Genomic DNA, 25,325 nt, shown 5'->3' with positions numbered 1-25,325 from the left:
TGCATTGCAAGCTTAGCTTTCTTTTGCTGGTACAATCCATAACTCAGGACCTCCCCTCTAAGGCAGGCTTTAAAAGCATCCCACAGAACCCCAGCAGAAGTTGAGTGCTGATTATCTTGAAGAAAAACCTTGATCAAGCTCTTAATATGATCTATAAAAGGTTTTTCATAAAGCAGTTTCCTATTTAAGGTAAAAGTTTGTAGATTTACGTAAGAACCTAATGCGGGTATATCCAGGAATACTGGTGCGTGATCAGATGTGATTCTTGGGAAAACTAGGATTTTGGCTTCTGTTAATAATACAGGCGCAACAAAAAAATAATCGAGTCGTACTAACTTTTGATGGGGATGGGAGTAAAATGTAAAGCCAGGATCGAGTGGACAGAGATAATCCCATACATCAACCAAACCATGATCCATAAGTTAGTGAAATAGCGCCTTGAAGACCCTAGGTTTCCTACCTTTGTAATTTTGTATGCCCAGTTGAAGGTCCTTATTAATCAAGCTAATAATAAAATCTCCACATAGCACCAAGAGGGTGGGCCATAATGCGAGCTCCACATTGAGTTGTTCCAAAACCATGGCTTCATCAAGATTGGAGCCGTTAACAGTACAGAGCGTAAATTTTCTTTCCCCTATCAAACATTCTACAGTAAGCCATCGCCCCAGCTTATCAGCTAATACCCGTCCTGAGTTTTGTATGGCAGGTTTGGCTAGCACCGCCACTCCCCACTCCCCGTGTCATTGTAGATTGCTGAGAAGCTACTAAAATCACGAAACCCATTTCTGCTAATATTTTCCATTTTCCCCAGGGTACATGGGTTTCTTGTGAACAGACCACATCTGGTTGAATCACCCGAAGTTCACATCTGGTTGAATCACCCGAAGTTCAGCGGCTACCCTTTGTCTCTTGTTATAGCTATTTAAGCCACATACATTCAATGAGCATATTCGGAGCCCAGATCTAGCCATTAGATAGATAGGGGGCCAATTCAATATTAAATTCTCTGAAAACAGACATTAGATCTATTAAACTTAAACTCAAACTCAAAATTATATCGATACTGTGGATTATTTTCTTTATTTTGCCCCACCCAAATCACCCACCCCCCTCGACCCCCCCAGACCCCACCTACCCCCCCACCCCCAACCCCTACCTTTCCATGAGGCTTAGGAACCGATAGTCCCTGTGATGACAAGCTCCCACCACCCAGGTGAGCACCCCCACACCACACCCGTCTCCCAATGAAACAAACATGGCATCATATAGATCATGTTAGAGTCAAAACATCCTTAAACCATGAACATGTTGCTGATGCCAACTTATCCTTAATTGCATCATGGCAGCGAGAGGGAGGACTGGCCCTCTGGTGGACAATGTTGAAATTGCGATAAAGAATACATCAAGCACAGTGAGTGGCTCTAAATCGCCAAATAAAGACACTGTGTTAAAAGGAGGAAAAGGAGGAAAATCGACGGAGAATACTATACCGCTACTATTCTCTGCTGGCAAAGTAAAAGATAAGGGGGAAGCTTCCCAACTCCCCCAATCTCCCCAGGGTATGTCTCCTGCTGTGGCAACAGGACTCACCTTAGAACCAGAGGGGAGAGAAAGAGTCTGTAATCTTAGTGATGTTGATGCTGACAATCCCAACATGGGACCACTCTCCACACACAGGGCTGCCCAAGTCAGAGAATTGGTTGAGAAGGCAAACAGGGAGGGGAGCTTACCTATTAATCCATGCGAACCCCCTACCTTGGTACCCTTGGTTGGTCTCGGTTCTAAATCCAATTTAATTGGTGCCAATGATCCCGGCGTGGCTGTAAATGGGGATACAATAGGTGACACTACAAGTCTTAAGTCTGCAATGCAGGATATAGAGACTGGGGACTATTTTTTTCACTATCTGACCAGTAAAACTCCTCGAATGACGACCTTGAGTCTATTCTAGGGGCCTCAGTTAGGTCTGGTGTGCAGGATGATAGAGGTAGTGATTGTAGTGTACACTTGGAGGACTCCGGTGATATATCAGATGGCAGTCCGCGCACAGTGCGTAAAAAATTAGATCTGAAAAGTGGTGCCAAATCAAGGAATGGTGGTAATGGAAGCAATGCTTTGCAGTGGGGCTACTCCTGCTCAACCAATTTAAGCACTGAGAGTGGGTGAACCACGGGGACTGGTACAGAACTGTCAACGAAGGCTTCCGAGGATATATCATTAACTCTGATCTATCAAACTATGGTTACTCATAGAGAGGAGGCCCGAGTAGAGAACCAGAGAGTACAGGGCTCATGTCGTAAATTACAGAACTCTGTACGACGTATAGCCAAGACCTGTACAGAGTTCACAACGAGATTTAGTGAAGCAGAAGCAAGAATTTCCTCTCTCGAAGACGAACTGGTTGCACAGAAGTCTCTTATTGACTCTCTACGGTCCCTAAAAGATGATACGCAATGGAAACTAGCTGACATTGAAAACCATTCTCGTAGGAACAATCTTAGAGTTTTGCAAATTCCAGAGGGCGTCGAAGAACCCCACCAATTAATCAGACCGAATCAACTCTGATACTTGTTTATAAGCATTGCTGTAGCTACTGTACACTTAGATAGATGTATAGAATTCGGAATATGAAATCAATATGACACAGAGATTGCAGATGGCAATGTTTCATTTGAATCAAATGATAGCATCTTTTTCATCCTTGGAGCTGTTAGATAGGTGACCCTTGACCCTGCTCTCAGGTCAGGTCGCTCCCCACGCCGCACGGCTCCTCCTGTGCGCCCGTGACCTCTGCCCCACTTCTGCTGCTGCCGGGAGTTCGCCGCTGGTGTGCTCCTGCGATCTGGTGACTGAGTTTCTTTTCTACTGTACTGTATTACTCAGATTCTCTATTACATCTGTATTTTGATTTTGATTAATTTCTCTAGTCTGTCCCCTAGCGCCCCTTGCCCTCTGTGCCCCCCCGCTCCCCGCTTCCCGCCGCTGCTCCCCTGCCACCCCGCCTCTTTGCCTTCTGTGTCCCGTCCCCATCGCCTATTGGCCGCCCCACTCCCGCCTCCCAGCTGCTCCTCCCTCCCACTTCGCCTCTTATGGAGGACGCAGCGCGTCTGCGCCCGACCGCTCCTGGACCGCGCCCAGCGCCAGAACCCCTGGACCCTGACGCCACCACTAAACCAGACTGCAATACGACTCCAGTACCCTTCACGCAATCAACACCGGACGAGACCACCCCTGCTACCAGGCCATCCCGAGATACATCCAAGGGCCCTTGACCTGCCGGAACTGCAGCTTCTCCAGCATCCAGCCCACCAAACCATCAGCCAGAGAACCCAACCACCTCCTTTGCATCCTCTTCAACACCCGCTCCGCTCGCAAGCACGCCATCGAACTCTGGGACCTCCTAGACGCTACCACCCCCGACGTCGCCTTCCTGACGGAGACCTGGCTGAACGCCACCTCAACACCAGACATCGCCATAGCCATCCCACAGGGCTACAAAATCTCCCGCAGAGACCGCACCAACGGAGTTGGAGGGGGAATCGCCATCATCCACAAGGACACCCTCAGAGTCTCGACCAACACCGACGACACCCTCACCACCGCCGAGCACATGCACTTCCAGATCCACACTGAACCCAACACGACCCTCAGAGGAACACTCGTCTACAGACCACCCGGACCCCGACCACAATTCAGCGACACCATCGCCGACCTAGTCAGCACCCACTCCCTCGCCTCCGCAGACTACATCCTCCTCGGGGACCTGAACTTCCACCTCGAGAACAACAACAACGCCAACTCCACCGCCCTGATCGACAACCTCGCCAACCTCGGACTCCAACAGCTCGTGACGAAACCCACCCACGCTGCTGGACACACACTGGACCCCATCTTCTCCACAAGCCCCCATGTCTCCTTCAACCACACCACCGAACCCCACTGGACCGACCACAGATGCGTCCACTTCACCTTCAGGAAACCCACCACACACCACCGCACCCAACAGTTGCCACGCCGCTGCTGGGGCAAGGTCACCAAGGACCAACTGACCACCACCCTCGCCCTGGGACTACCCATCGACCCCATCGACCCCGACACCGCCGCTACCAACCTCAAACAGTGGATTACAAACTGCGCCAACACCCTCGCCCCTCTCAAGACCTCCACAACCTACCACACCAACAAGAAAGCCGCCTGGTTCACCAAAGACCTCCGGACCTCCAAGCACACCTGTTGGAAGCTGGAGAAGAAATGGCTCCGCGACCGAACACCAGACAGCCACACAGCCCACAAGAACGCCACCCGCAGACACCACCAACTCATCAGGACCGCCAAAAGGACCGCCTTCAAGGACCGCCTAGACAACAATGCACACAACACCAAAGAGCTCTTCAGCATCATGAAAGAACTATCCAACCCCAGCTCCATCACCAACGACATTCCACCATCACAAGACCTGTGCGACTCACTGACCACCTTCTTTCACCGCAAGATCACCAACATCCACGACAGCTTCAACTCCGACACCCCCGCACCCACCGCTGAGACCACCACCCCTACGACCTCCACCCACACCAGTCGCCTGACCGCCTGGTCCAACGTCTGCGACGATGACACCATCAAAACCATGAACTCCATCCACTCCGGATCCCCATCTGACCCGTGCCCCCACCACGTTTTCAACAAAGCCAGCACAGCCAGCGCACCCCACCTCCGGAAAACAATCAATATCTCCTTCGAGACAGCAACCTTCCCGGAAAGTTGGAAGCAGGCCGAGATCAATGCCCTACTCAAGAAACCCAAGGCGGGCCCCAAGGACCTCAAGAACTTCCGGCCCATCTCCCTGCTCCCGTTCCCGGAGAAAATCACGGAGAAGATTGTCAACAAACAGCTAACCTGCTACCTCGAAGACAACAACATCCTGGATCCTTCCCAATCCGGTTTCCGCAGCAACCACAGCACCGAGACCGCCCTCATCGAGATCATCTGCGGCGTCCCTCAGGGATCCTCCCTCAGCCCGATGCTGTTCAATATCTACATGACATCCCTGGCCCACGTTGCACGACAACATAACCTCAACATCATCTCCTACGCCGACGACACCCAGCTGATCATATGCCTCACCGAAGACCCCCACACCGCCAAAGCCAACTTCCATAGAGGAATGAAGGCCGTCGCCGACTGAATGAAGGACAGCAGGCTGAAGCTGATTTCAGACAAGACGGAGGTCCTCATCCTCGGACCCACCCCATCAGCCTGGGACGACTCCTGGTGGCCCACATTACTAGGTACAGCCCCGGAACCCACCGACCACGCACGCAACCTGGGGGTCATCCTCGACTCCGCCCTCTCCATGACCAAACAAGTCAACGCCGTCTCCGCACCCTGCTTCAACACCCTCCTAATGCTCCGCAGGATCTTCAAATGGACATCCTCTGACACGAGAAAAACCGTCAACCAGGCCCTCATCACCAACAGACTCGACTACGGGAACACCCTCTACGCAGGAACAACAACCAAGCTCCTGAGACGACTACAACGAATCCAGAACGCCTCGGCACGACTGATCCTCAACGTCCCCCGACGCAGCCACATCACACCCCACCTGAGAGGCCTGCACTGGCTCCCCGTCAACAAGAGGATCACCTTCAAACTCCTCATCCACGCACACAAAGCCCTTCACAACGCCGGACCGGCATACCTCAACGACCGACTCAGCTTCTACACCCCCACCCGCAGCCTCCGCTCTGCCAACCTCGCCCTCGCCACAGTTCCTCGTATCCGTAAAACCACCACCGGCGGCAGATCCTTCTCCCACCTCGCCGCCAAGACATGGAACACCCTGCCTACCAACCTACGACAGACCCAGGACCTGCTGGCCTTCAGAAGACTTCTCAAGGCCTGGCTCTTCGATCAGTAGCAGCACCCCCACCCCCCCCACCCCCCGCTCCCACCAACGCCTTGAGACCCTCACGGGTATGTAGAGCGCTTTAGAAATACATTGATTGATTGATTGATGATTAGATCTATGATATTTCAGCCCTGAGGAAGCAGGGAGGTGAACTGATGAAACATGCAAGCTCTGGCTGTAAATATAACCTTTGGAACTTATTGTTAAGTCTGGTATATGGAAGGCCTGAAGCTCTGAACTGTCTGAATACAACTTATCTGCGTATTTTCATAAAGAGCCTTTGGAAAGAGTTCTTCAAACTTTGTTTGTCTGTTATAATAATCAAATAAAGCTTTATGATTCATAATCAAGGAAATACTTGAATAGTACTTGAAACAACTATCTCTTCAAAAAGAAATCACAGTTCAAAGCAACTGTAATTTAAAAGGAATCATCCCATACTGGGATGATTCCTATAGAACTCTTTGTACCCTTTAATGTTGAGAAGTTGGCACTTTTTGAAAACAATGATAGGGTGTTGGAGGATTCTATTTATATTTAGTTGATTTTTGTACCAATCAGTTTAATAAATTCCACAAATTGTAGCTCATTGGAGTATTGAAATGTTTGCCTCACACCAACACAGAAATATATTTTCATAAAGCATAATTGTAATGTTTTTGACAGATTAGTGGAGAAGTCAGGGTGGTTGTGAGTACCTGCCGGGCCTGAGAGGTATATCTAGTATGCCCTACCTGCCCACTTCTTTTCATTTATATATACTGGAAAGGAACTACGATTCCAAGCAGGCCATGAACATTTATGTGTTCTGGAGAGTAGGACAGCGTGTTGGATGATTGGGTATAATTTCCCTCATGGTTCAGGGAATCCTGTGCTAGTTAATTGTGATACAATGTTGCTGTAACCAGGAGGTTGCTACACAGATCTCCGATTTATCTTGCAGAGACACACTGCTTCCTAAATTATGGTTTTGATGGACATTGGGTCTACAAGTGTTCTGAATGTTGTGTTGTTGATGAGAGTGAACTTTAACTATTTTCTTAAACATTTATCTGAACTCTCAAAAATGGGGTAGCTACATTCTACTAACAGAGAGGATCCTTAGATTGGACTGTATTGTACATGTACTTATATGAATGTCATGCAAAATTTCTATAGAAGCCAAGCAAAACTATGACTCATCTTCCACAAGAGAGTGCATAATGACAATGATTGAAGTAATTATTCAAAACATAGGGAGAAGTGCTAGGGTACATGTGTCTTTGAGATACTCATGCTTTCTATGTTTAGTTTTCAGGAATTACCAGTTTCACCTGAAGATATAGAGAGTTGGTTACACAGAGATATTGCTGGGGTTTATCCATTCATAATTACAGCTAAGCTTAGAACTCTTATTAACACATTAATCAAGATATCTCTAGCAGTCTCAATCTTTCAAATCTTTAAAATTCCTTGCTATGACATTGATTATCCTAACGCTCATAGATGATGATCAAGTTATGGGGTTTCAATATCAAAGCTCACTCTACATGATACGTCGAAGATAATGAAGTTATAGATTCTTTTTTTTTTGGTTTCATATTAAAATTTAAGACCAAATCTTTTAGATTACCCTCTTTACGAGTGGGTCTACTATCAAGGAGGACCAGATATTCCTTAGATAATATGTAATCTACATTTAATTGTATATTAAAATGATCTAAAATTGCAATCTGTTTCCCTAGAATTGCAAATTCAACCTAAAGTCATGAAGTTTCAAGTTAAGTTATTATGCTATGATAGGAGATAAATGAAAGCGATAATTCAAGAAATGTCAACACCTGCACGTGACCTAAAACGTACTTGTTCAAGCGAAGAACAAGGTTGAAATGCCTGTTCCCTACAGGTAAAAGTGAGAGTATTAAGTAGCCACAGTGCCGCAACACCTTTTTTATCGGAGCGACTCATATGTATTGCCTGGAAAGAAAGCGTTGAAAATCATTTGGGATAACTTGGGGATTTTCTGGAAAGCAGGTTTCTGTGATAGCCACCCCATAAGTATCAAAGTATATCTGTAATATGACGCAATAAGATACCCACATTACATGGCATATCCACTGTTTTCTCTATAGCTAGCTTAGCTATAGTACATGAAATAACATTTTTTGAATAAGACACATTTATTATTTATAAACCTAAGACAAACAAAATGGCCCCGGTTTAGCAGCTTAGAGCATTGTCCTTAAACATTGCTCTCTGATGAATGCCCAGGGGAGGAATGCCTTGGGAATGCTGGCTAAGACTGCAGGCAGGCTTGAGACTGTAGGAGTGCCACTCAGGAGGACTCAGTCTGTGACCCCAAAGTTCATTCCTGGGCACCAATCGCCACTCTAGCCCTCCTCTTACACAGGACTGGCAGTGATACTCAGATGGAACACATGCTGCTCTGAAGCTACCGATTCAGAAAAGGGGGTGGTGATGAACAGAGTGTCTGAATTAAGCAGACCACTCTTACCCAGTCCAAAGATCAGGGCTTGATCCATCACCGTTATTTAGCTCACTGCCCCATCCCAGCTCAGAACCTGGCTATATGCAAATTAGTCTGTCCCTGGCCCAGTGCATCATGGGAACAGGGCAGACCAAACTACCAAGCCAATTCTTCACCAGAAAGGAGACAAGCTACCGGGGACCGGTTTCTGGCATTTCAGCCTCGTCGGCCCGGCTTGCTTGAATCCTGATGGAGCAGTGAGCAAGGGACTCATGTCTGAGTATACCCTGCCACACCTATAGTGGCCAAAAACGATTCAGAAAAGGGGGTGGTGATGAACAGAGTGTCTGAATTAAGCAGACCACTCTTACCCAGTCCAAAGATCAGGGCTTGATCCATCACCGTTATTTAGCTCACTGCCCCATCCCAGCTCAGAACCTGGCTATATGCAAATTAGTCTGTCCCTGGCCCAGTGCATCATGGGAACAGGGCAGACCAAACTACCAAGCCAATTCCTCACCAGAAAGGAGACAAGCTACCGGGGACCGGTTTCTGGCATTTCAGCCTCGTCCGCCCGGCTTGCTTGAATCCTGATGGAGCAGTGAGCAAGGGACTCATGTCTGAGTATACCCTGCCACACCTATAGTTTGCCCTGTTCCCATCATGCACTGGGACAGGAACAGACTAATTTGCATATAGCCAAGTTCTGAGCTGGGATGGTGCAGTGAGCTAAAAAACAGTGATGGATCAAGCCCTGATCTTTGGACTGGGTAAGAGTGGTCTGCTTAATTCAGGCACTCTGTTCATCACCACCCCCTTTTCTGAATCATTTTGTCCACCATAAGCGTGGAAGGGTATACTCAGATGTGAGTCCCTTGCTCATTGCACCATCAGGATTCAAGCAAGCCGGGCCGACGAGGCTGAAATGCCAGAAACCGGTCCCCGGTAGCTTGTTTCCTTCCCAGTATAAGAATTGGCTTGGTAGTTTGGTTTGCCCTGTTCCCATCATGCACTGGGACAGGAACAGACTAATTTGCATATAGCCAAGTTCTGAGCTGGGATGGTGCAGTGAGCTAAAAAACGGTGATGGATCAAGCCCTGATCTTTGGACTGGGTAAGAGTGGTCTGCTTAATTCAGGCACTCTGTTCATCACCACCCCCTTTTCTGAATCATTTTGTCCACCATAAGCGTGGAAGGGTATACTCAGATGTGAGTCCCTTGCTCATTGCACCATCAGGATTCAAGCAAGCCGGGCCGACGAGGCTGAAATGCCAGAAACCGGTCCCTGGTAGCTTGTTTCCTTCCCAGTATAAGAATTGGCTTGGTAGTTTGGTTTGCCCTGTTCCCATCATGCACTGGGACAGGAACAGACTAATTTGCATATAGCCAAGTTCTGAGCTGGGATGGTGCAGTGAGCTAAAAAACGGTGATGGATAAAGCCCTGATCTTTGGACTGGGTAAGAGTGGTCTGCTTAATTCAGCCACTCTGTTCATCACCACCCCCTTTTCTGAATCGCTCTGAAGCTACCAGCAATTCTCTCTATACACGGGAGTCAAATCAAATCGGGAGACAGAGTTTACAACGCTGTAAGCACCACGCGCGTTGGTTACAATGCGGACGTTACATCGTCTGCTTTGTTACCATGCATGGCATTACATCGCAAGTCGTTTCAAACAACTTGCGCTAGATGGCGTGCAACACCAGGCAATGTGTTGGATTTTAAGTCCAGCACATTCCCTGCTGTTTCGCTAACTGGAGTAGGAATAGTAATTTATACTATTCCTAAGTCCAGCGTGCCATCTAGTGCAAGTCGTAGAAATGACTTGCGTTGTAATGCCATGCGTGGTAACAACGCAGAGGATGTAACGTCCGTGTTACCTACCGTGATGTAATATGTGGCGTTGTAATGTCACATATTCAATCAAATCAATCTTTGGTTCATAAAATGAACCATAAAAGATAAAAACAATAAAACATATAATAAATATAGGCGGGTTTAAAAAAACAAAATTTTGAAATATACCTCTGTACGGTAAAATCTAATAATGACAACGTCACACTCTAATTGGAAGAAAATGAATTCAAAAATTACATTGCTTTCATTAATAATAAATACACAAGCTAGGTAAATTATTCATTCAGGAATTTCACATTTCCTCAGCAGGACAGCTTGCTAGGTAACACGCATCAGTGCAAAAGAAATAGGAAGAATATCTAATTGTTGCAAGTATGGGAGTTTCGATCTACATTGCTGGAAATTCATTTTAGACAATAACTATTTGATGTAGCTCTTCCGTGGGGGTGTATAGTGTTAGACCTTGCATCTTTTGGTGTGGTTTTCCCTGTCTTTTTGCCTCTGACCTGCTGTTTTAGACTGTGTGCTGGATTTCTTTTTTGCTGGCTTTAGGACTCTGGGCACTTTACCACTGCTTACCAGTGCTAAAGTGCAAGTGCTCCCTGTCAAAAATGTAATGGTAGTTGGTTTCTCCAGGATAGGCATATTTGATTTACTAGTAAGTCCCTAGTACAGTGCACCAGGTATACCCAGGGCCTGTAACTCAAATGCTACTTGTGGGTCTGCAGCACTGATTGTGCTACCCACATGAGTAGCCCTGCAAATGTCTCAGGCCTGCCACTGAAGTATCTGTGTGTGCAGTTTTAAACTGTCATTTCGACATGGCAAGTGTACCCACTTTCCAGGCCCAAACCTTGCCTTTTATTGCATGTAAGGCACCCCTCAGGAAGGCCCAAGGTACCCAACCTGGGCAGGGTGCAATGTATTTAAAAGGTAGCACATAAAATGTTGTGTTTCAAATGCCCTTGAGGGAAATACTGCTAATTTCGTTGTTCACTATAGCCAGGCCTATCTCTCCCGTAGGTTATCATTGGAGCTGCCTTGTAGCATCTTACAAGTGTATCTGCCAAATTGGGAGCTGATAGAAAATTGGAGTTTGGTGTCTCTGGACTTACAATTTAAAAACACATCTTTTAGTGAAGTTGGTTTTTAAACTGCAGTTCTGGAAATTGCACTTTTAGAAAGCTGGCACTTTCTTAATTGAACTATTCTGTGCCTGTGCCTGTCTCTGAAAACACATCTTGAAAGGTGGGCTGTTTGTGTATTCACTGGAGACAGTCAAACAGAGGGCGCTGAGATGTGTCCTTCATATCCTGATGGCTCATTACCAGGCTGATGGGTCTTCCTGAGCTGGAGTAGTGGGAGGAGTTGACACTGACACCTGAATAGGACTCTGCGTGTCCTCACACAAAGAAGTCTCCGCCCTCTGTAGTGTGTCTTAGACCAGGGCACGGAAGGGCAGGGTCTTGTGCACTACAAAGACTTTAATTTGAAGTTTCCCCACTTCAAAGGCTGAAAAAGGTATACGTATTGGACCTCTGACACCATATGCTCAGAATACTTCTGGACTGAGCACATTTTGCCAGGAAGGAGAGCTGGATTGTTGTCGGGAGGGACTGCCACTTTGCTGTTTGCTTTGTTGTGTTGGCCTGCTGCTTGCAGCTTCTGTCCTGGGAGTGAAAGGACTGGACTTTCTACATCCTGCTTCCAAGGTTCTCCAAGGGCTTTAGTTGAGCTTGCCTCCTGTTAAGAAGTCTCAGGGCCATCGAAGACTTTACCCGCAATCACCTGGACTCTGCTGTTGTGTGTCCTACTCTGCCAAGTGGTGCCAAATCCATTTCATGGGCCCTTGGAAGTGAGGTCTGGTGATACAAAGAAGAAAATCCACACATTGACTCCAAGCATCATTCAAAACCGGCGGAGCACTGCCACACTGCGACGCATCGCTGCTGCCTGCACCGGCGCGTGGTCCCCGCTTGACGCAACGACCGCAGCTTATAACGCAGGCCCCAGATTTTCATTGCAGCACGTCTGAAGAACTGCCACTACATGAGTCTAGGACACCGCATCACTGAAGTCTGTGACGAAAAGGCCCGATTCCGGCGCAGCTCTTGCTTACACGCTGTGGAATCAACACAGCGCGACTTGACTTTCGACGCATCATCCCTGGGCAACGATTTTTCCATTGACACTGCACCACAGTAAGGAACCATGGTACTGTGCCCGCAAACAATGCATCACCTCCCCTGCCTAGCAGTAAGGAGCCAATGCATCACCTACTTTGACGCCTCACCTTCTCTGCACCTCGCATCATCTTTGATTTTTAAATTTAAATTTCTTTTATTGGTTTCAATAAAAGGCACAGGCATTACAGTACAGAATGAAAGCCCCATGGAAGAGTAACATATGAGACGGACAAACATGTCTTTCCCGTAGAGCAAATCGCAGTCGAGATAAATGGGCCTCTGTGTGACACTGAGACATGAACAGCTCTCGCTTAGCCTGTTAAGTAAACACAACCATAAGAACCAAAACCAAAAAAGCATCCCTCCCCAACCAGTGTACCGTATCTTCAGAGTAAGTATCGTCACTTTCATAGCACTCTCAGTGTGCTCCCTCATCAGGTCTATGAGAATCATTCTCAACCTCTGTCAAGCGTAATAAGCGAAGGTATCTAGGGAATGTGATTTTGTTGAATTCTTTCGAGAGAAGGGACAGCAATGGTAGCCAAAGCTTGTGGAATGTTGCTGCTGACTGTGTGAGTGTGGACTGGATACTTTCCATTCCCAGTGTAAACCATATCTTGTGCAGCCATCCCGTGTGGGTAGGTCTAGTGTCCGTCCCCCAGAGTGATAGGATGTGCTGAGATGCAGCTTGCATGGCAATACCCATCTGGCACCCTCGTATAGATTTCAAGGGGAAGGTAAGTGTATTTAGGAGACCGAGAAGAGTGTATGCCGGGAGTCTCGGGATCTCAGTGTCAAATGTGATATCCATATCGTCAAGCACCGCTGTCCAGTAATCCTTGACTTCCCTGCAATTCCAAAGTAGGTGAGTCAGGGTGCCCCTCTCCCCACAACCCCTCCAGCAAAGTGCGATACGGGTCGGGTTTCCTCTGTTAAGCCTCACGGGGGTGAGGTGCCAATAAGTAGCTAGTTTCACCGCCGCTTCCCTGCCTGCAGTGTTGCGTGTTGTGTGGTTGGCCCTATGGTAGATTAAACGCCACTCTCGGTCTGATAGCGTCCTCCCCAGTTCCGCCTCCCAGCGTTTTTGTCCCGCTGAGTGATGTGTCTCGAGGGGGGTTGTGAGCATCTTATAGAGTTCTATGATAAGACCCTTGTCTGATTCTTTCGTCACTAGCCATTTTTCAAAGTCCGTCATGTATCTGCCAACTAGTGGGGCGTGTTCGGGTTGTGTGAGCCAGTGTCTAAGCTGAAAATATTGGGGCGAGGTAATATCATATCCTCGGGACAGGTCCGAGAGGGGGAGAAAGCCTCGCAAATCGAAAAGGTGACCCGGGACAGCTTTCCCCCTTTGTCTTTGCCTCAGCGTACGAGTCGCAACAGCCAGTACGACTCGCACCAGCCTGGAACATCAGTAGCGCTGTACGCGGCGTACCGCAGGAAGCGTGAGAGTCAGCAGGACTTTGCTCACCGGCCCGTACGACGTACAGGGAAGCTCGTTGTAGCGTACAGCCGGTGCGGTCCATGCCCCAGTGCCTGGATAAGAGGCCCACCGTGTGTAGTAAGACCTTGAAGAACTGAAATAACTATTTCTAAGTGAAAGAGATTAGAAGGAAACAGCATACCAACCAAAAGAAAACTTGCCATTATTTTCAAAACCGGTGGCTTAGCTAGCAACGTTATATTGGTCTTGTGATAAAGTCTTACCTGCATAGATATATTTTTATATAAAGAAGACGTATTTTTACATAACCACAGCCTGGTGTCCATTTGTGGGAGGATTGATATATTTACTGTGTGTGTGATTACAAATGCTTAACCCAATAACGCCTGAAGATTAGCCTTGGCTGCTCACGCCATGCACCTAGAGGGTGAGCCAAGGGTAATTCTAAAGGGGTCATCCTTCGCCCTGACTTAGAGGAGAGGGTCCCTGCTTGTCACAAGTGCAAACTTGCGCCAACCAGAGACCCCCAATTCTAACATGTACCCACATAACAAACCAACCCCAGACATTTCTAAAAACTAGAAACCTGGGGTGGTTCAGGGTAGTGTGTCCTGTTGGTATTCTGACCCAGAGTGCCAAGCAAACATTGAATTGTGGATAAAATCCCAAATTGTCAGCATATTTATGAGAGGGAAGTCTTGGAATCTATGGAGAATGACAAGTTCTATCACCCAGTGTTCCCATGCTTTTCACATTAACAAAGGGGCCTGACTTGTGAGGGAGGAGGGGTCTATTGCCTAGGCCACACAGTGGAACGTCAAGCGTTTTGCTTTGAATTACAATCATTCTTGGGATGGCTGTGGTATTTGGGCCAGAGTCTGACAGCACTACAAGAAATCTACTAAACTCAGATATTTCTTGAAAACTTTACACCTCAGTGAGTACAGGGTGGTGTGGTTTGTATGCATCCCACTACGTTTTTTTGGTAGAATATCCTTCAAACACCATACTTCAGGTGGAATCACTGAATTTACTCCTATTTCGGTGAGGAAAGTTTTGGAATCTACAGGTAACAACAAAGTCCTACCACCTTTCCTTTGCCCACTTCAAATGACTACAGTACCCCAAGTTTGTTGGTGGCCCTATCACCTGGGACAGAAAATGCCCCAAAACGTACAGTTGAGATTCCTAGATTATTCCTTTGAAGGGCAAATATTCTTGGGATGTCGGTAACTGCAGCATTTTTGGCACAGGTTCTACAACGTACACACCCTGGAGTAATATAAGGTGGTGTGCAGTATATTAATTCCACTACTTTTTCATACCCAGAATGCCCTGCAAATGTCAAAGTATTGGTAAAAAAATGTGTGCTCGTATTTAGGTGACAGAAAATTCCGTAACTTGCACCAATAGCAAACCTTCTACTATACTATATGCCCACATGTTTCCTGACATAACTGTTACCCCACATTTGAGGGTAGGTTTATGGTAACAAATGTGAACAGCCCAAAACAGGGCCTATGTGAAGTCAATGTAGTGCCAATTTGCTCTCCACATGGTTACTGGTTTGGTTTGTTCCTATCGTGTGTTAGGCCCGCCTCCCCAGGTGGGTACTGTTTTTCTTGGAAGACAGAATCTTAAGTTCCTGGGACACATCATTTTTTAACCTATAATTTGACATTTGCTAGTCATTTTGGTTAAACATGTAGGATTCACATACACCTGGCTTTCTTAAATGCAAATTAAAAAAAAAACACCTTGGGTTCGCTGGGTGCCATAGAAAGTGAGAGGAAGTTGGGTGTTTTAAGGCATAGTTTTGATGTTCACAGGGCATTCTGAAAAATAAGTACTGCAATCCACAAACGTAACACTACTATGAATTCCCTTGGGGTTTTAGGTTTTACAGAAATGCCTATGCTTTAGTATGATTCACTAGGCTCCAACTGTCCCTAAGCCTAAATATTGCAGCTTCCCGCTTGGAAAGATGGAAGAAATTTGGTGTGTATATAGGTATAATTTTTAGATTCACTGTGCATTCTGAATAAAAACATGTCTGAGAGACATGCAAGTCACACCATCATGGATTTCCTTTGGGCTCTAGTTTTCAGACATGTCCAAGGTTGGTAGGGTACTCTGGGGGCATGCTCCCGAGAGCCAGTATACTTCAGCCACTCCCGTTAGAAAATTAGAGGGAATTCTGTGGGGTTTTTTTGTTTAGATTTTTTTATTAGGTTTTAACACTTTAGATACAGTGAAGCGTAACATTTATCATTCTTGAGTTACATGCATAGGTAGACAGAGACAGTTAAGGCCCTTGAGTGTACATTGGTGGTTACTATCTTTCTTAGCTGCCACTGGATATCATTACAGTCCCGGTGTTTAGGCCATCTACGACTTTCGTATGTGTCCTGGGATATGCCAATAGGCCTATAGCTTGGTCGTGGAGCTACGTCTACCCATGGTACTTGCGGGAGTCATAGTATTCTGCCCGAGTAATTGGGCAACATTTCCTGTCCCCTAATGAAGTTATCTATGCTGCTGGCTGGTATCCTTAACTTAGAACCTGGGCGTGGAACTGGGGTACTGGTTTGGGGTTAGCATGTGCAAACGGAAGGGGATTGTGTAGGTCCTCTATGTAGGTGTTAACCCGAACAGCTTTGGAAATTTCATCTGGATCTCCTCTGGACCCTATCCCCATAAAATACTGAAGGAACTCGGATCCGAGCTGTTCCCCATTCTGTACCAACTGTGCTGCCAATCGCTCAGCAATGGATTGGTACCATCGAGCTGGAAGCAGGCCATTATAACGCCTCTGCTGAAGAAGCCCACTCTTGATCCGGGTGGTTATAAGAACTACAGGCCCATCTCCCTCTTGCGTTACCTGACCAAGATAGTGGCGTGTCTGGTGAGCAGGGCGCTGTTCCTTTTTTTGGAGAAAAACAATAAGCTGGCGGAGGAGCAACTTGACTTCCGACTTCCGACCAGGCCACGGAACAGAGACGGCCCTGGTGACCGTCTTGGACAATCTCCGAATGCGAGCGGACAGGGGTCAATCGGCAACTCTGGTTTTGCTAGACCTGTCGACACGGTCAACCATGACATCCTTCTGAAAAGATTGGAATCCCTAGGAGTAACTAGGGTGGCACTAGGCTGGATGCGTTCCTATCTATCGGATAGGTGGCAAGCAGTAGCGCTCCCTCCTTACCAGTCGCAATTTATAAAAAACGAATATGGAGTCCCACAGGGTTCGTCCATCAGCCCGATTCTGTTTAATGCATATTTGCGACCATTGCTGGGAATCATCAAAAGGTATAACATCAGTGTGATCAATTACGCCGATGATACCCAGCTCATTGTCTCCCTGGACGGAAAGCAAGCAGACTCACTGGAAAGCTTTCACGCCTGCTTGTCTGAAATGGCCAATTGGCTAAGAGGCAACTCTCTCCAATTTAACAAAGAGAAGACAGAGATTCTTCACTGTAAAGTAGGGAAGATCTCTCGAGGACTGCTAAATGATTACTGGCCTACACATGGAAACAGCCCACTGGCACCAGTTAGTGCTGTACGGAATCTGGGGGTCAGTTTCAATGAAAAAATGAACCTGGAGTCACATGTAAATAAAGTAGTGGGAGCTTGCTTTACCCTCATTCGAGGACTGCGCAAAATACTGCCCTTGCTGCCGGTCCAGGCAAGAACGACAGTAGTCAGGAGCATTATTTTAGGTCGTCTTGACTACTGCAATGCCCTACTTTTGGAATCCCCGGGGTATTTGATTGCCAGACTCCAGAGTGTACAGACCACAGCTGCAAAGCTCGCGCTGAGCCGACCACGCCAATCGTCAACAACACAGGCTTTAGCGGAGCTTCACTGGCTCCCGGTAGCACAAAGGATTTTGTTTAAATCCCTGTGCGTAACATTTAAGGCGCTTCATGGGCAAGAACCTAAGCCGATCCAAGCCAGCTTCCAATGGTACGTACCCAATTGCAATCTTCGTTCCGCATCTGCCCACCTGGTCAGGGTACCAAAGACAAAGAGGGCAACCATGGGAGGTAGAGCCTTCAGTGTGGCAGATGCCCGTCTCTGCAACAGCCTGCCCTTGGACATCAGGAACACACGGAACCTGCTGCTTTTTTGCAAGAAAGTAAAAACCTGGCTCTTTCCTAAAGCCCGTCCCCTGAGTCTCTAACTCTGTACCTAGTATCTGCCTAGCGTTGTCTGGTCCGTATGTTGTCTTAGCGCCAGGATGCCCGTAGGGTTACAGTGCGCTCTACAAATGGCAAAAATAAATAAAAATAAGGTGTGTGTGGCTACTTGGCGGCTGGCGACTGTTGATGTAGGGGGGCTCGACTACTTCCCCTATCTTATCCTGTGGCTATGCTTCTAAGGCGAGGACTGTGATAGGGCGTCTCTGATATGTGTGTGTTCCAAGTCTCTGGGTAATTCCGTGTTTTAGGCATAGTTTTCATTTTTGCAGGACATCATGGGCAAGAAAATGTATAAGAATACATGGAAGCCACACCGCCAATGCTCCCAATGGGTTTCTGGTTTTCAGAAAGGCCTGGGGTGGTAGAGTTCCCTGGCTGCCAGCTGACGCCAGCCATTGTTATGGAAAGTGAGAATAAAATGGGTGTTTTAGACATAGGTTTGACATTCACAATCACAAGGCATTCTGGCTCGGTAACCCTGCTGGTATATAGATGCAAGACACACCACCCTTGTTTCATCAGGGTCTCTAGTTTTCAGACATGTCCAGGGTTGGTAGGGTTTCCTGGGTGCTGCCTACCCCATAGCCCAGTTGCTTCTACGAGGGAAGTTACTGAATAAGAACAAAGGAAATGAGATTTCCCCAAAAGCCAACCAATGATAAGTAACTGGCTGACCAAAAGCCATCTCTAAGTTTTTGGGTTGCATCCACTAAATCCCCACAACAGACAATTAAAAGCTGTTTGTGTGTGAAACCTAAAATCAGTTGAAATGTTATTGTTTTTTTCAGTGTGTGCCATTAAAATATGAGAGCAAATACCACCACTTCCCAACTTCTGAGCGGGAACGTTCCTCAATGGCCTACCTGAAGACAAATGTGCAGGGGAAACTGTACAGTCCCAGTAATACTGTCAGCAAAATTGTTTCTCAAAAGGTTATTCCCCATTACGCACTTCAAAAGTAATAATCGGGGTAAAAAAGAACTTGAAAGCGTACAGTGTGCTTTTGTATCTGTTATTATAGCTGCCATAGGTATGCGAATGTGACTTGAAGTGTTTTATTAAATCACTTTTACGGTCTGTGCTATTGCTGAGTAATGTGCCTTTCTGTTTTGTTTTTTCGCATTACTGTAAATAGTAAAAGAGCTAAAGGAAGTATTGTCCCTTACAAGAGTCAGGCAGAATAAACAGCACACAAAACCAAACATTTAAGCAGACATTTCCACCTCAATTCGAGGCCGGAGTATTTATATCCTGTATGCTTTTTTCACACCGTCAGATCTGATAAAAAGTCATCTTCTGTGCCTTGTTCAGTTTAGCCTCTCGCTTCCTGCTTTTGTTTCTCCACCTCTACGTTATGAAAGATTTATTTTCAACTTCCGGCACCCTGCTTATTTCACGGCACAGCCCAAACCATCGTTTATTTGTTTGTGTGTTTTTTTTAACCATGACTGACCTTTTAGTTCTGCTCAGTCTCCGACGCCGCCGCTGTCAGCGGGGTGTGTACGGACATGTTTTGACAGGAGATCACGCAGAGTTGGTGCCAGGACTTTTGTCACGCTGACATTTGTCTCTCTTTTGCCGTCCCCTCCCTTGGCAATGAGCGCAGCCTGAATGTCTCTTGCGTATTATCGAAGACGTATCACTGGTTTGTAGGCTGTCATTAATATTTAGCAAACATCAGTTTGCCTTGTTTTCTTCACTCCTCACCCTTAGTTACTCCTCACCAGGGGACAAGTCCTAACAAGCATTTGCATAGCCAATAGGTCTCGCCTTTGGGACCTTATAAGTGTTTAGCCATGCAACAGTTAATGTTGTTGCACCAAGGATATTGTGCTGAATAACTAAATACTTATAAGGTCCCAAAGGCGAGACCTATTGGCTATGCCAATGCTTGTTTCGCTTGCATTCTAGTACTTGCAGTCTTGATTTTACAATATGAACAGGGCCACAAGTGAAGTCCCAGAATACAAAACAAAGACATGCGCACTTAAATGTACATAAAACGTGAGTGCTCTGCATTACAACCCACAGCATCCTTGGTACGAAATTGATACAGGCGAATGCTGAGTGAGAGGCATGATCACAATGTTGTGTGATAGGGTGACTAGATGTCACGTATTCATCTGGACAGTCCAGGTTCTTCTGCATATGTCCCAGAGCAGAAATAGTGCAGCACCAGGTGTTATAACACCCCAAAATACCAAACCCAGAACATCCGTTCCCACCATCATATTATTTATTTATTTCATTTATATAGCGCAACAGCTACCCAACAAAGGGTTTCCCGGCGCCTCTTCTATGTTGCAAGGTGCTGTCAATTAAGTCATTCTGTGCACACAAAATCACTCCAGAACTGTATTGCACCTTATAAGTTAGCAGCACGTCACAGTTTGTTTTTTCTCATAACCTTGTAACCATACTCTGTAGTCTCCAGAAAATGCATTGAGTTTACTGCCTTCTGCTGCGCTCACAGGGCAGCATAGTTGTTGCAAAATTTGGCAAAGATAGTTTAATATTCTTATTCCCGGACCAGGATAATTATGGGACAGTTTTAAATTTACCAAACGGTAAAAGATGGGGGAAACATTGTAATTTAGGGTGTTAGAGCAATACCATGGGCTGCTTCCCTGAGGGCGCGGCCAAGAAGAAAAAAAAAATCGTACATATTGTGAAACAGGTGAGGGTAAACCTGTAGCACCATAACCTGGAACCCAAGTTCAGCTGCTTTTCCCTCAGTGCTAGTGTTGCTGGTCTCCTTGGCGCTGCTCCCCTCTGACGGGTTGTTTTCCTTCGCACAGGACATGAATGCCTGGCACTTTGGCACTACCCCCACCCCCCCTTGGTATCCCAGAGTGCACTAAACTCGTAGTGGCCGAGGTAAGCCCAGAAGCCACCCTGGCCAAGACAAAACAGACCCACGAGGCGGAAAAAACATGGCCAGTGGTGCTGGAATAGGACTAAGTCCCGAGGTGGTTGCGTTTCAGGGTGGCCTCTGGCACCATGCTGACCCCCTAATAATCTAGTGTATTCTAAGCGAGTCCTTTTGAAACAGAGAAGAGTAAACCGGGCTTTGGTGCGCAGAATGGCACCCATGATGACTTCTGTCAGAGCTTGAAAGAACACAGTTGACAACAGTCAGAACCGTGGCATGAACAATTCGGGTGTGCGGAAGGTCATGGAAACTGAGAACAGACAAGAAGCGGAGACTCCACTATGTTCACACAGCAATAGTTATGTACAGTAATGTCAATGAGCACAATCAAAGATTGCTGACTCTTTTTTTCAATATTTGATGCTTTTAGTAAGCAGCGCAGCAGGACTTCTGCTTATTAAAAGCATCAAATATTGAAAAATTCAGTTTGCCAAGCCAAAAAAAAGTCCCCAGTATGTCACGCCACCAGTGAAGCATCCCGTCCCCACGTGCACATCTTCTGTCCACCCGTGTGCACGATTTGGAATCCGTTTAGATTCCAAAAGGTCTCGAATGGTGAGTACAGCGCATGCGCGCTGCTAACGTCAGGCGAGACCTAAAAAAACAGAAGTGTGGGGACTAACAAAGTTAGGCAGTATGCAAATGGCATCATGGCGCCTGACATCACAGTAACTGAGAGGGGCACGTCACCGCACGTGGCATCACAGGAAGTGGCATCACAACCGAGGACCTCATAGGAAGTGGCATAAGGTCTTAAGACCTCACACATATGTTTACCAGGTCTATCATGAGTACATTTGAGCGCATTACAATATTTAGCAAATATTTAACAAATGAGACTTTGCGTCAGGGTTGTGCTAAAAAAGTGATGCAACCCAACGCAAAATCTAGGCCTCAACTGATACCTGTATTTTTAAAACCCTGCATCAAAGAAATTGCCCACAAGTAGAAAGGTGTCAGTAAATCTGTTCTGCTTAATTTGTTGCAAGGTCCGCATTTTAAAATATCTTATGGTGAAGGCACCTGCTGCAGATATTTTTGTGTGTGCAGTAAATCTCAGGAAATAATAATAACGGTCAGATAAGTGTTTGCTGGAGAGGTCTTTGTTTTGTCTATTCACAGTTTTGAATCAAAGTAACATAGAGGGTTAATATGTCACCTGCAAAGCACATTAGGTAACATGCAGATGGCAGATTTTTATTGTACGCAAATGAACGAGTGGGTTACTGCTTTTAACCTACAGAACCATTTGTTACTTGCTGTTCATGTAAATGTAAATGTACAGGAATTTATATAGCGCAAATCACCAAGCGCTTGCTTAGGGAACCCGTCCTGGTATTACCCTGTGAGATAACCCCGGCAGGGTATCCGCAAGGTGAAAGCAGGAATCCCGCCGCGAGGGGCCGTTGTGGAGATTAAGCAAGCTATTGCCCAGAGTCGCAGAGTGTGAACCCGTGAATCAAGTAGGCACCGGAGCGAGAATTGTCGAGTCCATGGACATTTTAGGACTCAAGACCCCGCCGAGCCGGGAATTGAACCCTGGTCCCGGGCTGACCTCTGCTTCCAGGTCTGCCTCCTCTAACCAGTGAGCCACACTTCTCAACTCCACTTGTTCATAAACTGCAACTTTCTAATATAGCAGAGTAAGCTATCAAGGACATGTGGCTCCTGCACCTTTAACCGCATGCGTGCGGTAGGATTTCCGCCCGTACGCTGGGTTTTAGGGATTCGCACTTTACATGACGAGCTGGGCTCGTCATGAGCGTGCGAGGAGGCTACCTCATGACGAGCCCAGCTCGTCATCAGCGTCGAAGGGGTTAAACCCTTAGTCGTATGCTCTGGCAAGAACTCCAGCACAGGGAATCTTCCCACGCAAGAAGTTCCCTACAGACATCTCTGGAAACTATCGGGCTCACCAAACTCTGGAATGTACAACTTTACCATTTCACTTTTAAAAAATTGGTTTGGAAATGCGTGAAACACTCCCACTGGTGGAGGGCAAGACAACCTTTTCAGCCAGATCTCATGTCTGGATGACACTAAATTCCTACAAAACCCTTACCCAGTAAAAATACTTCAATCAGGGCTATCCTAAACCAATAAAAATAAAATTTCTAAGGCACAGATTGGGCATTCTACCATGCACTCAGCACCTTCCACCTTGGCTGAGGGCAACAACCCAAAGCACTTGTAGGCTGTGCAATACCGAACAAGGAGACATTCTGCATTTAATCTGCACATGCAAGGAACTGCAGCAAGAACTGGCAGAGCTGTTAAAAGCCCCTTTATGCAATTGATTCCTTGATTCCCTCCCCATTTTGCGATCTTTGCTGGCGTAAAGTACAAAGAATACAATGTTTTATAATGCTGTGATTGCAGCGGGACAGCACATAGTATCGTACAACCCAAATTCAAAGAATCATAAAACGAATTACTGTCAATTCCCAGTTTATCCTCCCATTTCTTGCTAAATTTAACTAAGTCATCCTGCTTATTTTCCACCAATACTGCATAAAAGGATTTGATAGAGCAGTCCCCCATCAATTTTATTTTCTCCATTATTTCTATTTTATTAAAGCCTGCTGGTCCTCCAACTTTGTTGTTCAGGAAGCTTCTAACCTGTAGATATTTGAAAAATCCCCTATTATCTAAACCATATGTATCTCTTAGTTCTGAGAATTGCTTAAAGCCATCCTGTAAGTATAGATCTCCAATTTGCGTAACCCCCCTTAAAGCCCACTCTGCCATAGTGTGATCCGCAAAGATTTCCTTAGGGAGTGACCTGTTGTTAAATAGTAAAACATACCTGTTATACCTCCCAATCTTTAGTTTCTTTAAGAATGCATTCCAGATTGTCACTGCCGCTTTTACAGTTTTGAACTTAGTCCTCTTAAAGTAACTATAGTCAATACATTTTAGAAAACAGTTCTCAGTATTTCCCCAAGCGCGACAGCATAAACCTCTGTAGACATCTTCTGCAGCCTTACATCATCAGAGTTTCCTCCAATAAGACCTTGAATGTATTGCAGCACAGTAGCCATGTAATATAAACGAAAATCTGGTGCCCCCCATCCTCCTTTTTCTCTGGGAAGTGTCATGTACCTATAGGCTCTCCGAGTTTTACCTTGGGCCCATATAAACCTATTACATATAGCCTCTATACCATTAAACCAGCTAGCTTCAATCAGCAAAGGTACAGCCCTGAACACATACAAAAATTTGGGTAAAATCATCATTTTGATTATATTTGTACATCCAACTAACGACAGGTGTAAATTGTTCATTCTTTCCAGATCTTTTTTCATTTGAACAATCACAGGATCCATATTCTTTTCCACAATTTTACTTACTTCTGCTGTCATTTGTACCCCTAAGTAGGTTGCCATATTTGTCACTCTGTCATCATTACAACTTACCCATTGATTTTTAACTATTTGTGTTTTAGTGGTATTCAAACTATATCCGGAGAACTGACCAAACCTCACAGCTTCTGCTTCAATTGCCCTAATGGCAACTGAGGGTTCTGGAGTCAAAATAGCCACGTCATCCGCGTAGGCTAATGATTTAAGCCTACATCCATTTAGCACTAATGGTGATATCTCTTGATTAATTTCCAATTTTCTTATAAAGGGATCAAGGTATAGAGCAAAAAGCAGGGGAGAAGAGGGGCAGCCCTGCCTTGTACCTCTCTGGATGTTAACTGCAGCCGAGAAACCTCTATTAATTCTTATCTTGGCCGTCGGATTTATGTATAATGTCTGCAAGGCCTTTATAAATCCTGGTCCTATACCGTGCCACTTCAAAACATCCCATAAATATCTCCATGAGACCCTATCGAATGCTTTTTCAGCGTCGAGAAACACCGCTGCCATTGGGTCTTCTAGGGTATCTGCTACATCAAAAGCCGTAATTACTAACCTAGTGTGGTGAGTTGTTCCCTTGCCTGGGACAAATCCATGCTGAGAGGGGATAACCATCGATTCAATTTTCCTGGATAACCTTTTGGCTAACATTTTGGAAAACACCTTAACATCGGCATTCATTAACGTGATAGGTCGGTAGGAGCCCGGGACATCTGACGGTTTGCCTTTCTTCGGAATAACAATGATGTCTGCTCCCCCCCAAGAATTTGGAACAGACTCACCCAATTGTGCTAACAGCATCAAATTATACATATCTGCTAACAGAGAGGATTGGAAGATTTTATAAAATTCAACTGGAATCTGGTCCGGGCCAGCGGCCTTCCCAGATGGCAACTCACTCAAGGCCTCAATCAGTTCTTCCACCTTGAATTTCTCTTCCAACTCTTTTCTGTCTACTTCCTCC

The sequence above is a fragment of the Lissotriton helveticus genome, chromosome 8, assembly GCF_964261635.1.
Source record: "Lissotriton helveticus chromosome 8, aLisHel1.1, whole genome shotgun sequence".
Lineage (NCBI taxonomy): Eukaryota > Metazoa > Chordata > Amphibia > Caudata > Salamandridae > Lissotriton > Lissotriton helveticus.
The sequence above is the reverse complement of the archived record's forward strand: the minus strand, read 5'-3'. Positions refer to the sequence as shown.